The sequence below is a fragment of the Silene latifolia genome, chromosome 1 (assembly GCF_048544455.1).
Source record: "Silene latifolia isolate original U9 population chromosome 1, ASM4854445v1, whole genome shotgun sequence".
In the NCBI taxonomy this organism is placed as follows: domain Eukaryota; kingdom Viridiplantae; phylum Streptophyta; class Magnoliopsida; order Caryophyllales; family Caryophyllaceae; genus Silene; species Silene latifolia.
This window is the reverse complement of record NC_133526.1, coordinates 24,861,320-24,874,100: the sequence shown is the minus strand read 5'-3', so window position 1 is coordinate 24,874,100 and position 12,781 is coordinate 24,861,320. Positions and strand designations below refer to the sequence as shown.

The 12,781-nt window shown below is 42.0% G+C and overlaps 1 long non-coding RNA gene across 1 annotated transcript; it reads right to left on the bottom strand.

Moving 5' to 3' along the window:
* Window positions 1-1,145: 1,145 nt before the first annotated feature.
* LOC141656752 (uncharacterized) lies at window positions 1,146-3,255 on the bottom strand. The gene is made up of 3 exons (XR_012548564.1): window positions 3,129-3,255; window positions 2,921-3,028; window positions 1,146-1,198 (listed from the first exon to the last, which is right to left on the bottom strand). It is a non-coding gene; the product is annotated as an uncharacterized LOC141656752 (long non-coding RNA).
* Between the last annotated feature and the right edge of the window lie 9,526 nt (window positions 3,256-12,781).

Here is a 12,781-nt window from a genome sequence, read left to right as displayed (position 1 = left end):
CAAACCCAAAGTTAAGTTGATTAATTTGTTACTTTGAAGTCATATCCGAGGAAGGGATGTCCTTTGATTTTGTGCCATGTGAGAGATGACCGAATAGAGGGTCCGACAGTTGATCGGATACGGTGGTGGGAGAGTTTGAGGATGTGTTTCGGAGGAGATTCGGGGTTGCCGCGGAAGAGAGATAGATTTCACAGTAGAGTTGAAACCAGGGACGGGGCCAATCTCTAAGGCACCGTACCGTATGGGTCCTAAGGAGATGGAGGAGCTTAGAAAGCAGTTGGATGATTGGATAGAGAAGGGATACATTAGACCTAGTGTATCGCCGTGGGGAGCACCAGTTCTTTTTGTGAAGAAGAAAGATGGGAGTCTGAGGTTGTGCATAGACTACAGAGAGCTGAACCGAGTGACGGTGAAGAACAAGTATCCTTTGCCAAGGATAAATGACCTGTTTGATCAGTTGAGTGGTGCATCAGTCTTTTCTAAGATTGATTTGAGGTCGGGGTACCATCAGGTGAAGATTAGAGAGGTGGACATATCAAAGACAGCTTTCACGTCGAGGTATGGCCATTATGAGTATGTGGTGATGCCGTTTGGGTTGTCTAATGCACCGGTAGTGTTTATGGATTTGATGAACAGAATCTTCAGACAGTTCTTGGACCAGTTTGTGGTGGTATTTATCGATGACATCTTAGTCTATTCTAAGACTAAGGAGGAGCATGAGGAGCATATGAGGATCGTGTTGCAAACTTTGAGGGAGCATGAGTTGTATGCTAAGCTGTCCAAGTGTGAGTTCTGGTTAGAGAAAGTTGCTTTTCTGGGGCATGTGATGTGACACCCTTAAAACTAGCCTTAACTATTTACGTAAATTCTACGGAAAAACTGGCAGGATATGTTTGTAATTGGTTCATCTAACCAAAAACCTGTAATTTCAAAAAATTTACTAAACCATTCACAACATTCCCAACGTTCCCAAGAAGCGAGTGCCAAAACCTGCAATGCTATAGAACTAATTTACATGACAAAGCTAATCTATAAGAAAATGTAATGATACAAACCCAAAATAGAAAAGGGAGACATATGTCCCTTCGAATAATATACAAAACCAAAAGGTAAAAGGTTTACTAATAGAATAGCCAAAACTAGGTCCAAGGTTCCTTGCTCACTAGCTCGTCTGTGACCCCGACAAAGCATCAACAACCTGTCAATCGCATTTTATACAAACACGAAAGCCACAATTCAGTGGGGAGTAACTTCGAGTCCTCCCAGCCACGAATCGTCAAAATTAATGTAACATGTAATGTAACATGTAAACAACACTATAAACAATGAAATTTTCATATAATCTAACCTATGACCCCTAAACTGACCAAACTAAACTATCATGTGAATCATATAATTCAAATAGTAATCCAAACTTTATCAACTGTAACCGGCTTACATCTCACCTATTACAGTTCATAAAATCACCATACAAGAAAGGGCAATATATCAAAGACAGGCATAAGTTCTTAGTACGGTCAATAGTCACTTTGTAACTCGAGTCTATACCACGAGGTAGGGAAGGTAATCGAACCGGTATCTTGGCTCAGCGGTTAATATTAATAAAACATGGCCAAGAGACAACACAACCCTAGCCTAAAATCTGCGCAGACCTAGACATGCGGATACACACCACCGCACCCAAGACCCACAACTTTTTTTTAAAACAAAGTGAAGTGAGTACCCTAAGGAGTCCACCAAAGGGTTGGCTAGTACTTAAGCTGACCACTTACTATCAAAAAATAAATCGAGGTCATGCCCCAACTTGGATATAAATCCACTAGTCAGGAACACAAAGGCTATCAAGCAGTGAACATATACTCGTCAAAGACTATAAAGACCTATCTATGATGAAGGCCGAAATACTCACCTAGGACCTAGTCCCAGCTAGTCCCAGCTTGAATACTTTAGCCCACACCACACAAGACTCACCACACAAGTCAATTAAGACACCCACTTAACCATAAGAGGGCAAAAAGTCCAACTTACCAACCTAAATGCTAACATTCTATCATGTGAAAGGCTATATAAATGTCTATTCAGCATACAAATCCAACAGTATCCTCAATATTAATTTCTAATTCTAGCAATTTTAACAATATTAAAGGCTTTAGGGGAAACTAGGGCCATTTCTACAATACAAGACACTATTAAATTCAATAAGCTATACATGTGAACTAAAGCTTGATAAATGGCCTAAAACAAGAAAAAGGCCGATTATCTAAATCATTCAACCGAATTTTTACCCGCAACCCCACCTGCGGCAGTGCGGGTCAAAAATTGGTGACCAATCACTCAATTAATCGACATCGCATCATCAAAGGGACTAAGGCTCGTTTTCGGCACAATCAACAAAACATTACAATTATCGCTATAAAATTCATTTTGAGCCTATTAATTACAATTTCATTTTGTAAACTATCCTAACATGTGATAACTATTAATATAAGCACAATTTTACCATTAACATAATTTTTATTACTAGTATGATTCAATTCAAAATACTACCCATTTGTTACTTATATTAATTATAACATTAATCAACCTAAAATGACCAATATTGTACGAAAAACCGCGAAACAAACACGGACCAACCCGGGCCAACCCCAAGGCCGGCCGTGGGCTGCCGTGGGCCTGCCGGCTGCTGGCCGTCACCCTTACACCACCATTTTTTCCATTTTTGTTTAGTAAAAGACCGTCTGAACACTAATTAATCGTTCCCAATTCAACTTTGTTAATTTAAACTAACAAAAGGCATAAATTAAACATGCATGCAACAAATTTTAACATGTGAAAACTACTACTCAAACAAAAATCACCAAACATACAAAAACAACAAAGCATGTGACGATCTTTCGTCGAGTAACTCGAAATATGTTACCTTAAGCTAGAAAAAGGCAAAATAACCCTTGAGAAAACCCTAAAAACAGTAGCTACCCATCATCCTCTACTATATAGGAGTCCCCCACATCATCCTCATAATCTTCACCTATTAAAAACAACAAAAACACAATAAAAATCACCAAAACCGAAATTATACCCAAAAATCGTCTTAAAACAACTTCAAGAAAACTGAAATTAAAATATACCAGGAGGTAGATCTCGACGAGAGGATTCCGGAAAGGTAAATTTCGTGAAAATCCGAGTAGAAATGAGGGAGTTGTGTCGATTTTTAGCTTGAAATGTATATGAAAATGGTGTTTGGAAGGTTTTAGAATGTTGAAGAAGATGGAGAATAGAAAAATCAGAAAAATTGAAGGGGGAAGGGGGAGTGACGCGTGAAAGGGAGAAAGGAAAGGAGGGAGTCGGGTTTGAGTCGGGATTTTACGAGTCGGTTTTGACTCGTTTCGATAATAATTAAAACCGTAAGTCAAATGCAAATTCCGTCAAGACCAAAGTTCTTAAACACGAGATTACAAGAAAATTGAGTATTCATACGACCCATTTCCAAATTCGTTTACCCAACGTTCAAAAGAATTGTCATTTTCCCCCCGATACGCCCTTATTTCGAAATAAAAAGTTTTACACGGTTTAAACTATTTTTAAACATCTCGAAACTATCAAAATAAATACTTTTCTTCAAAATATAATAAAATTATATTTCTTTGAATTATTTTTACTTTAAATACTTAAATATTAACTTTTATTTGATTAATAAATTATTTCCGAAATATATTAACGGTCCGAAATTACGGGGCGTTACATGTGATCTCTAAGGAGGGAGTGGCTGTGGATCCGGCGAAGATTGAGGCAGTGACAAAGTGGGAAGCACCAAAGAATGTTGCTGAGATCAGGAGTTTTCTGGGTTTAGCTGGGTACTACAGACGGTTCGTGAAAGATTTCTCCAAGATAGCTAGACCTATGACAGCGTTGATGAGGAAAGAGAACAGGTTTCGTTGGGATGAGAGTTGTGAGACGGCGTTCCAAACATTAAAGGAGCGTTTGACCACAGCTCATGTCTTAGCATTGCCTGAAGGGATAGAGAACTTTGAGGTTTATACAGATGCCTCAAAGAATGGGTTGGGATGTGTGTTGATGCAGAACGGTAAAGTGATTGCCTATGCTTCTAGGCAATTGAAGCCTTATGAGGAGAACTACTCTACTCATGATCTGGAGTTGGGTGCGGTGGTGTTTGCTCTCAAGATTTGGAGACATTACCTTTATGGAGCAATCTTTAAGGTATTTTCTGATCACAAGAGTCTCAAGTACATCTTCACTCAAAAGGAGTTGAACATGAGACAGAGGAGGTGGATGGAGTTGATTGGCGATTATGACATGGAAATCATCTACCATGAAGGGAAGGCCAATGTAGTTCTTTGATGCTTTGAGTAGGAAGAGTGTACATTTCTCTGTGTACACCTCTATCTTTGATGAGGTGAGAGATGAGGTAGCGAGGTTTGGGATACATATGATGCGGAAAGGAGATGCCATGGGTGATATGACAAAGATCTGAGTTTGAGTTTTATGATGACATTCGAGGTAAGCAGGCATTGGATCCTTAGATAGTTGAGTAGAGAGCTGGAGTAGAGAAAGGGACAGTGTCCCGATTTTCTATTCATACAGATGGTAGTTTGAGGTTCGATGGTAGGTGGTATGTCCCTAATGATGAGGAGTTGAAAAAGACAATCATGACAGAGGCGCATTGTACACCATATTCAGTACATCCAGGTGGTGACAAGCTATACAAGGATTTGAAGAAAACGTTTTGGTGGCCTGGGATGAAGAAAGAAACAGCAGAGTTTGTGGCCCGTTGTTTGACATGCCAAAGAGTTAAAGGGGAACAGCGACGACCACAAGGTAAGATTCAGTCTTTAGAGGTACCTGAGTGGAAGTGGGAATCCATTTCCATGGATTTTATCGTGGGTTTGCCAAAGAGTCAACAAGGTAACAACATGATTTGGGTAATAGTGGATCGACTGACCAAGTCAGCTCACTTTGTTCCAATGAAAGATACATGGACTAAAGCACAATTGGCTATGGCCTATCGAAAGAACGTGCTTAAGTTACATGGAGTCCCTAAGGACATAGTGTCTGACAGAGATGCGAGGTTTATATCAAGGTTTTGGAAAGAGTTGCAGGAATCGTTGGGAACAACTTTGAAGATGAGTACAACATTTCATCCTGCGACAGATGGGCAGACTGAGAGAACAATCAAGACTCTTGAGGATATGTTGCGAGCTTGTGTGATGGATTTTGGTGGTAGCTGTGAACAGAGGTTGGACTTGATAGAATTTTCTTACAATAACAGCTATCACACTAGTATTGGTATGGCACCGTTTGAGGCTTTGTATGGGAGGAGATGTAGGAGTCCAATCTGTTGGGACGATAGTCTTTGAGGCAAAGTGGTTTTAGGACCAGAGATGGTGCATGAGATGGTGGAACAGATTAAGATGATCGGGGAACGGATGAGAGAGCGGCTCGGGATAGGCAAAAGAGTTATGCGAGATCTACATCGCAGAGACATAGAGTTTCAAGTTGGGGACAAGGTTCTGTTGAAAGTGTCTCCTATGCATGGGGTTATGAGATTTGGGAAGAAAGGCAAGCTAAGTCAGAAGTTTATAGGGCCTTACGAGATCTTAGAGCGAGTTGGGGAAGTTGCATATCGTCTGGCTTTACCAGCTGCGTTAGAAAGAGTGCATAATGTGTTTCATGTATCGCAGCTGCGGAAGTATGTGAGTGACCCGTCACATGTGTTAGAGGCAGAGAGCTTAGAGCTAGATGAGTCCTTATCATATCTTGAGGTGCCTAAGCAGATTCTTGACCGAAAGGTTAGGAAGACTAGGAGTGGCGAGACAGTTTTGCTTAAGATCCTTTGGTCTAACCACGAGACTGAGGAAGCTACATGGGAGCCAGAGGAAGCTATGAAAGAGCGTTACCCTTTTCTTTTTGATCAGGTATGTGTGGTTACGGGGACGTAACCTTGTTTCTTTTAGGGGGGTAGGAGATGATCGCGAACAGTTTTTAAGAGTTTTACACCCTTTTTGTATGTTGTGTCGGCATGTTTGTCGGGATGAGTTGGGTTAGTAACATGTTTTATGTTGAATTTTGTTTTGGTTGTTGAGTCGGGAGTGTTATGGGAGTACCTTTGTTTAGTAGTGGTTTGAACTTCGGGGACGAAGTTCTTTTTAAGGAGGGAAGACTGTAATACTCCGTATTTACGAGTCTTTGGGTACTCTATCGAGTAGGCCTTACTCTGTCGAGTAAGGGTAAGTTGCGTTTTAGAAAAGTTTCTGACCTGTTGGGTACTCGATCGAGTAGCTGAGATACTCGATCGAGTAAGGGGGTACTCGATCGAGTACCTTGGGTACTCGATCGAGTAGCCGGTTTACGGGGAGTTTTCTCGGGTTTTGTTAATTATGCGATTAAGATATATAACCTTCGTTGTCATTATTCTAAACACTTTTGTAAAACCTAATTTACTGTTTAAGAGAGAAAGCAAGTACGTTCTTAATCCTAATCGCATTGTTAGCAATTCCCGGAGTTTAAGGTCGGTTCTCATCGTCGGTTATACCGTTGAGATCCTTGCGTCGAGGGTAAGATCTATGTACCCTTTTTGTTGTCTTTCCTTTGATTTGGTTAAACCCTAATATAGGAATTTGGGGGTTTTTGAGTAGTATGTGATTTGGTAGCATTTGTATGTTGTATGATAGGAGGAGGTTTCATAGAGGAAGCTTTTTGATACAGCAGTAGAGACCGTCTGATTGTGTGCTTTCCAGGTAGGATTTCCTACTCAGTATTAGTCCCATAATGGGATGATTGTTGATGTGTTGAGATTGATTGTTTGATATAGTAATTGTGTTGTGACGATTGTGATTGTGATTGTTGTCTATGGTTCTCGAGGCGTGTCCTCGGCTGAGTGGGGTCACTTGCGGGAGTGGCTTCACACCCTAGTTTCGCCTTCTGTTGAACCCGCCACAGAAGGGATGTGCACACTAATGGACAGGGTTATCGCTCACTATGTGGAGCGGGGATTTGGTGGGTACGGCTGCGGTCCCCCACTAGCAGGGCTGGTCCAGTGGACAGTCAGTGATTGAGATGATTGGAATTAGTGTGGTTGTGCGTGTGATAGTTAAGCTGTCTGTTTATCGTATTGTTCATATATATTGAGTTGTGTGATTAGTACTGACCTCGGTTGTTGTTTTGTAAACCTGCGGTGATCCATTCGGGGATGGTGAGCAGATATTGAGCAGGTATGAGATGAGTACTGGGATAGCTGGGATTGCCACGACATGATGATAGGAGTCTTCCGTTGTAGCTTAGTAGTTTCTTTACATTTCAGTTAGAACAGTAAACAGTCAGTTTGAGAACATGTATTACACTTTTGGTTTGGTTTTGAGAATTGTAACTCTTCACTAAGTATTTATATTTAAATGTTTTTTCTTCATTGTTTATTTGATTATCATTACCTCGGGTAACCGAGATGGTAATATCTTCATACCTGAGTGGTCCTGGTAAGGCACCTGGAGTATGGGGGTGTTACAGAGACAACCACACAAGGTCAGTACTGAGATGAGATACAACAATATCAACAACAACTATCAATACAACTCAACACAATCAGTCACACACACAAACGCACCCATTCCAATCAATCTCTGTCACCGACTGTCCACTGGACCAGCCCTGCCAGTGGGGGACCGCAGCCGTTCCCACCTAAGCCCCGCTCATCATACCGAGCGATAACCCTGTCCCATTAATGTGCACATCCCCTCCCGTGTCGGGTTCCACGGAGGGCGAAACTAGGGCGTGAAGCCACTCCCGCAAGTGACTCCACTCAGCCGAGAACGCATCTCGAGAACCAGAGACAAACAATCACAATCACAATCATAACCGTCACACTACGAATGCGATAAAATACAACAACCACAACATCCGACACACTAGACCATCTACAGAAACTGAGTAGGCGAACCTACCTTTAAGCAACTGCAACCAATCCATGCCAACACATGCCATAACCAGCAACCAAGCAAAGCCTATAAGCACAACACGATCATCTATTACTACCAAGCAAACCCTAATTGCAAAGATGAGGATAGTGATGATGATTATGACATACCTATAAGGAGAAACCCGGCAAAAGACCGCTACCCGACTCAAGTGACGCTCTCCTAAGACACAAGGATCATTAAAAAGGCTTCCATGGAGGTTTTATGGTGAAGGGAAGGGAAAGAGGCGACTGATGGATGGGAAGAATGAGGCGGAAATGAATTGCGGATTTAACAAAACGCGATTAAAAACCCTCGCTGAAAACTCGATACTCGATCGAGTACCCAACATACTCGATCGAGTGACCCCCTACTCGATCGAGTAACCTCGCTACTCGATCGAGTAGCCTCTACTCTATCGAGTACCACTCGTAACACGTAACTCAAGATAGTTTGGCACGCATTTCTAAGACTATCCCCGCACCCAGGGTCAGTCAACGCTGGTCAAAGGGTCTCTAAAAGGGCGGGTATTACAGTCTTCCCCCTTAAAAGAACTTCGTCCCCGAAGTTAAACTCACCTATCTCAACGCACAAGACACGGGACAACACGACCTCACCATTCTTCCTTTTCGAGTCATTACTCCCCGGAAATACCATCCCCCATGTTATCATCATCACTATCTAACGCTCTATTCGTAACGACTCTTACTCCTATCATACACACATTATCATCATCAATTGTTACTCTATATGTTATATAAAACATCAACGTCGTAATGCGAAGCACGAACAACGATCACTCATCATATGATAACAACTATCAACTCGAAACATGTCTCATATCAACTTCATGTTGCACAACTAATACCACCATGTTACTTAACCACGCGATTCAATTACGATCCATTGCACCATAACTATCTCTTCATGACCGTCCTTTAAAACATACCATCACATTCACTTTAATGAACTAAAGTAACCACTTACACTTCATATAAGCAATGTGATCAAAGTACTAGAAAATTTTGTAATTAAACAACAAAACATTATAAACAAACAAAAACATAATTTCGAAATCAACCTTTTTACTTTGCGACATTACTCTTCCCCTCTAAAAAGGAACTTCGTCTCCGAAGTTCACCACCAAAAATTACAACACACATTACCTATTACTTGCATCATAACATAAAATAAAAACCATATTATTTGTTATGGACATTACTCGCTAAGCATATCCTTGTTAAATTCGAAATCATACACCAACCACCGGAATAACTAGCCGCCGTCGATAAAGCATGCTAATAGGGTATGCACAAATGTATGAGAAGATGTAACTCCGATAATTAGATAGTAATAGGGCGGACGCAACATTTAAGTAACAAGAAACCATCACCGCTTCACTAATTGTGACAGATATGCATATAAAACTCAAGCACGACTTCCAACGTATGAAATTAACGGTTCAAAGATGTTACTAAGTACTAACAACCACGTTAAACATCAAACTTGCAATTATAAAACAATTGCACACTTGTAATTTTCGAAAACTTCCTGTAACAGTGCTACTCGATCGAGTATGTAGTGGTACTCGATCGAGTGCCATGCTACTCAATCGAGTGTCTTGGCTACTCGATCGAGTGGCCCAGAGATCAGAATGCTTTAATTCTTTCCTTCCTGCAGCTACTCGATAGAGTACGGGGTACCCTGTCGAGTACCTACACGCCAAAGTGCCTTATAAAACCTGTCATAACTAACATATATATACATAGTCGTCACGTAACTTGAGTCGGGATGATTCCCCGACCCCCAAGATCGATCCTGTAACAATGTTAAGTAACAAATCCGGCCTTATGGCCAACAATACAAATCCATAACCAAAGTTTCAACGAAAACAACTACCAAAATCTAACCATACTACCAACACCTACTACCAACGACCATAAACAAGGATAAAAACAAGGATCATCACTCCTGCTGCTGCTGCTGCTGATCAACCATCTCCTCATCATCACCACCACCGCCTCCAGACGTACCCGCTCCTGATGAACCAATGCCCGCATCAACTCCTGCCCCGGCTCCCGGACTCACGTACCATGGGGTCAAGCCACCGTAGGCAAAGGACTGAGGTGTCCCCCACGTCGACTGATCCACCCCGTAGGAGTGGAAAACCCCGGTATAGTCCCCAACTCCACTCCACCAAACCGGATGCGGTCCTTCGGTCCCTATCCCCTGAGTGTACGCCATCTCGTGCATGTTCCTGAGTGTCAAGGTAGATGACACTCTCTCTGCTAAGTAGCTGGATCGCGTCTCCGGGGTGTCAAGGTAAGGGTATCACGGCAAAGGACGCTGCTGCTGCTGAGGTACTACCGGCTGTGGCCTAGTCTCTGAGGCCCTCTCCCTTACTCGACGGGGTCCTCTCCCCAACCTGGGTCTCTCCACCACCACAACCGCCGCGTTCTCGCCCTTCGTCGGCTCTGGCATCACCTCGAGAATCGTGTCGTCGATGAGGTAGGTCTGCAGCTGGCGGGGTCTATCAACATCCTCCTCCTCCTCCTCATCACCAGAGTCCACAGCCACAACCGTCGGATCCAAAGGCTCCGTCAGTGGAAGGTGCTCAGGAGCTGGAATCTTCATCCAACTCATGCCCCACACCCTCCAGGCAAGGCTACTGTCAGCCAAAGTTCTCAACCATTTCAGTTCGAGATAGTAGTCACGGTCCATAGTCGGCACTGGGGTAGCTAGAGGTACATACTCTGAAGAATCCTCAAAGGAGGTTAGCTTTTCGGCTAACCGAGTGGCGATAGCGTCACAACTCAAGTACCGGGAAGAAGCAGTAGCCATCAAGGCAAGGGCAGCACAGATGATGGAAGGAGCATTAAAGACCACTTTCCTGGCCCGCTCCGGGTTGAGGTAAGACATCAGAAGCAACACCTCATGATTATTCAGTTTACTGATATCTTTTCTTTCATAAAGGAGGTTTGAAAGAGAACGGAGAAAGACCCTCAAGGTAACATCGAACATCATTAATCAAAGCATGTTGCTTGAGGTGGAGCCGACTTTCCGGTCAAGCAAGGCATTAGCGCAGACACCGCACTCAGCAGAATATCGGTGATAGAATCCTTGGGAGGCTTGGCCAACCCAAGGTGAGACGCAAACAGATCCATAGTCAACGTAAAACTCGGTGTTCATCAACCGAAACTCAACGGTCAGGCGGTGGGTCATAGCTAAAGGAGCTCATAAACTCCAAGGCAAGAAAAGGATAAGAGTGTTTCCTCAGCCTGTACAAACCCGTAAAACCCAAAGTCTCGAATATGTGACGGACATCCATCTCTATTCCCAAATCCTCCAACAGTGTAGTATCTATACACCTCGTCGGTCTCATTTTGCGTTTTTGCAAATCTACAAAACGCTCTCTTTGTTTGAAATCTACAAACACAACAGAAGGGTACTCCGGAACTGCAGGTACCACGGGTCCACTCCCCTCCCCAGTCTCAGGCTGTGTAACCCTCCCCCGTTTACTCTGACGGGTGAAGGAAATGTAGATCTATATACACTAACATACTCATATATGTCTTAATTAATTTGTCATAAAATTAAATATGGATTTTATGCATGCAAACAAATAAACAAAATAGAGAAGAAATCATATTCTTACAATGGGTATTTCGGTTTATATGGGCACAAAAGAGATCTCCTTCTCTTTTGTTCTTGAGCTCTCCAAATGGAAGAACAAGGATTCAAATGTAGAATCCCTCCCAAAAGCATATACCCAAGGAATACATCTTAATAACCAATATTATTTAGATCTAGTAATAATATTAGTTTTTGCTATAAAATTGATACAAAATAAATTGTATTTTTTTTTGGCTCTTGAATCACTCGGTCAAGAGGGAGTATATGTGAGATTTTATTTCTCTAGAAAATTCATATATTGTAGAGATTCTCCACTTTCTTACACTAGAAAATGTTATATGTAAAAATGATGAATGAATGAATTGAAAAGAAAAAGCCCTTTTTCTTTTCTTGTATGGTTGGCCGAAAATTGGCTTGGGTAGGATGCCCAATACTTTTTGTTTTTGCTCTTCTCAAAAGCATAGGTGGGCATGGCTAGAGATTAGACTTTAATAATTATGTTTTCTCTTATTAAAATAATCAACATAATTATTCCACTAATACTCCTAATTTTCGGTTTATACAAGATAAAATGGAAGGTCCATTTTATTTTGTCATTTGTCAAGTGTGACATATGTGACATGTTACTTGACATGTGAATTTGTAGTGTATTTTTAACATATTAAAAATCAACATACTCATAAAATATGTCATTTACAAAATCGACTAGTAATTCGTAATTACTTGTACCAAAAATGTTTCCAAATTATAAACTACAACATTCTGTATTTATAATAATTTATTCATTCCATTTCAATTGTTTCTGTAAACAATAATTTCATCTAAGTAATAAAACTGATGGGGCATATTCTGCGCCGCTGACCAAGTCAACATGTTGAGCAAGGTCAAAGATATCCACAGCAAGTCAACGACTTAGACAGCCTAGCCGATGCAGCCCATCGGCCGGTCAGCCTGGGTCTCGGCATGGCAACCTACCAGCCGGGACACATACCCGCGTGCTCACATCCAAGACCCCTCGGCGGTGAGTCAACAGGGCCCGCCGGCCTGCCACAGGTCCCTCAGCCGAGGGGTAGATCAGTCTTTCCACCTGCTAGCCACTTGGCCACTTGGCCACTACGTGACAAAAGGTGAAGTCTATAAATACTCCTCAACCTTCATTGAGGAAAGGATCCCAATCCAGA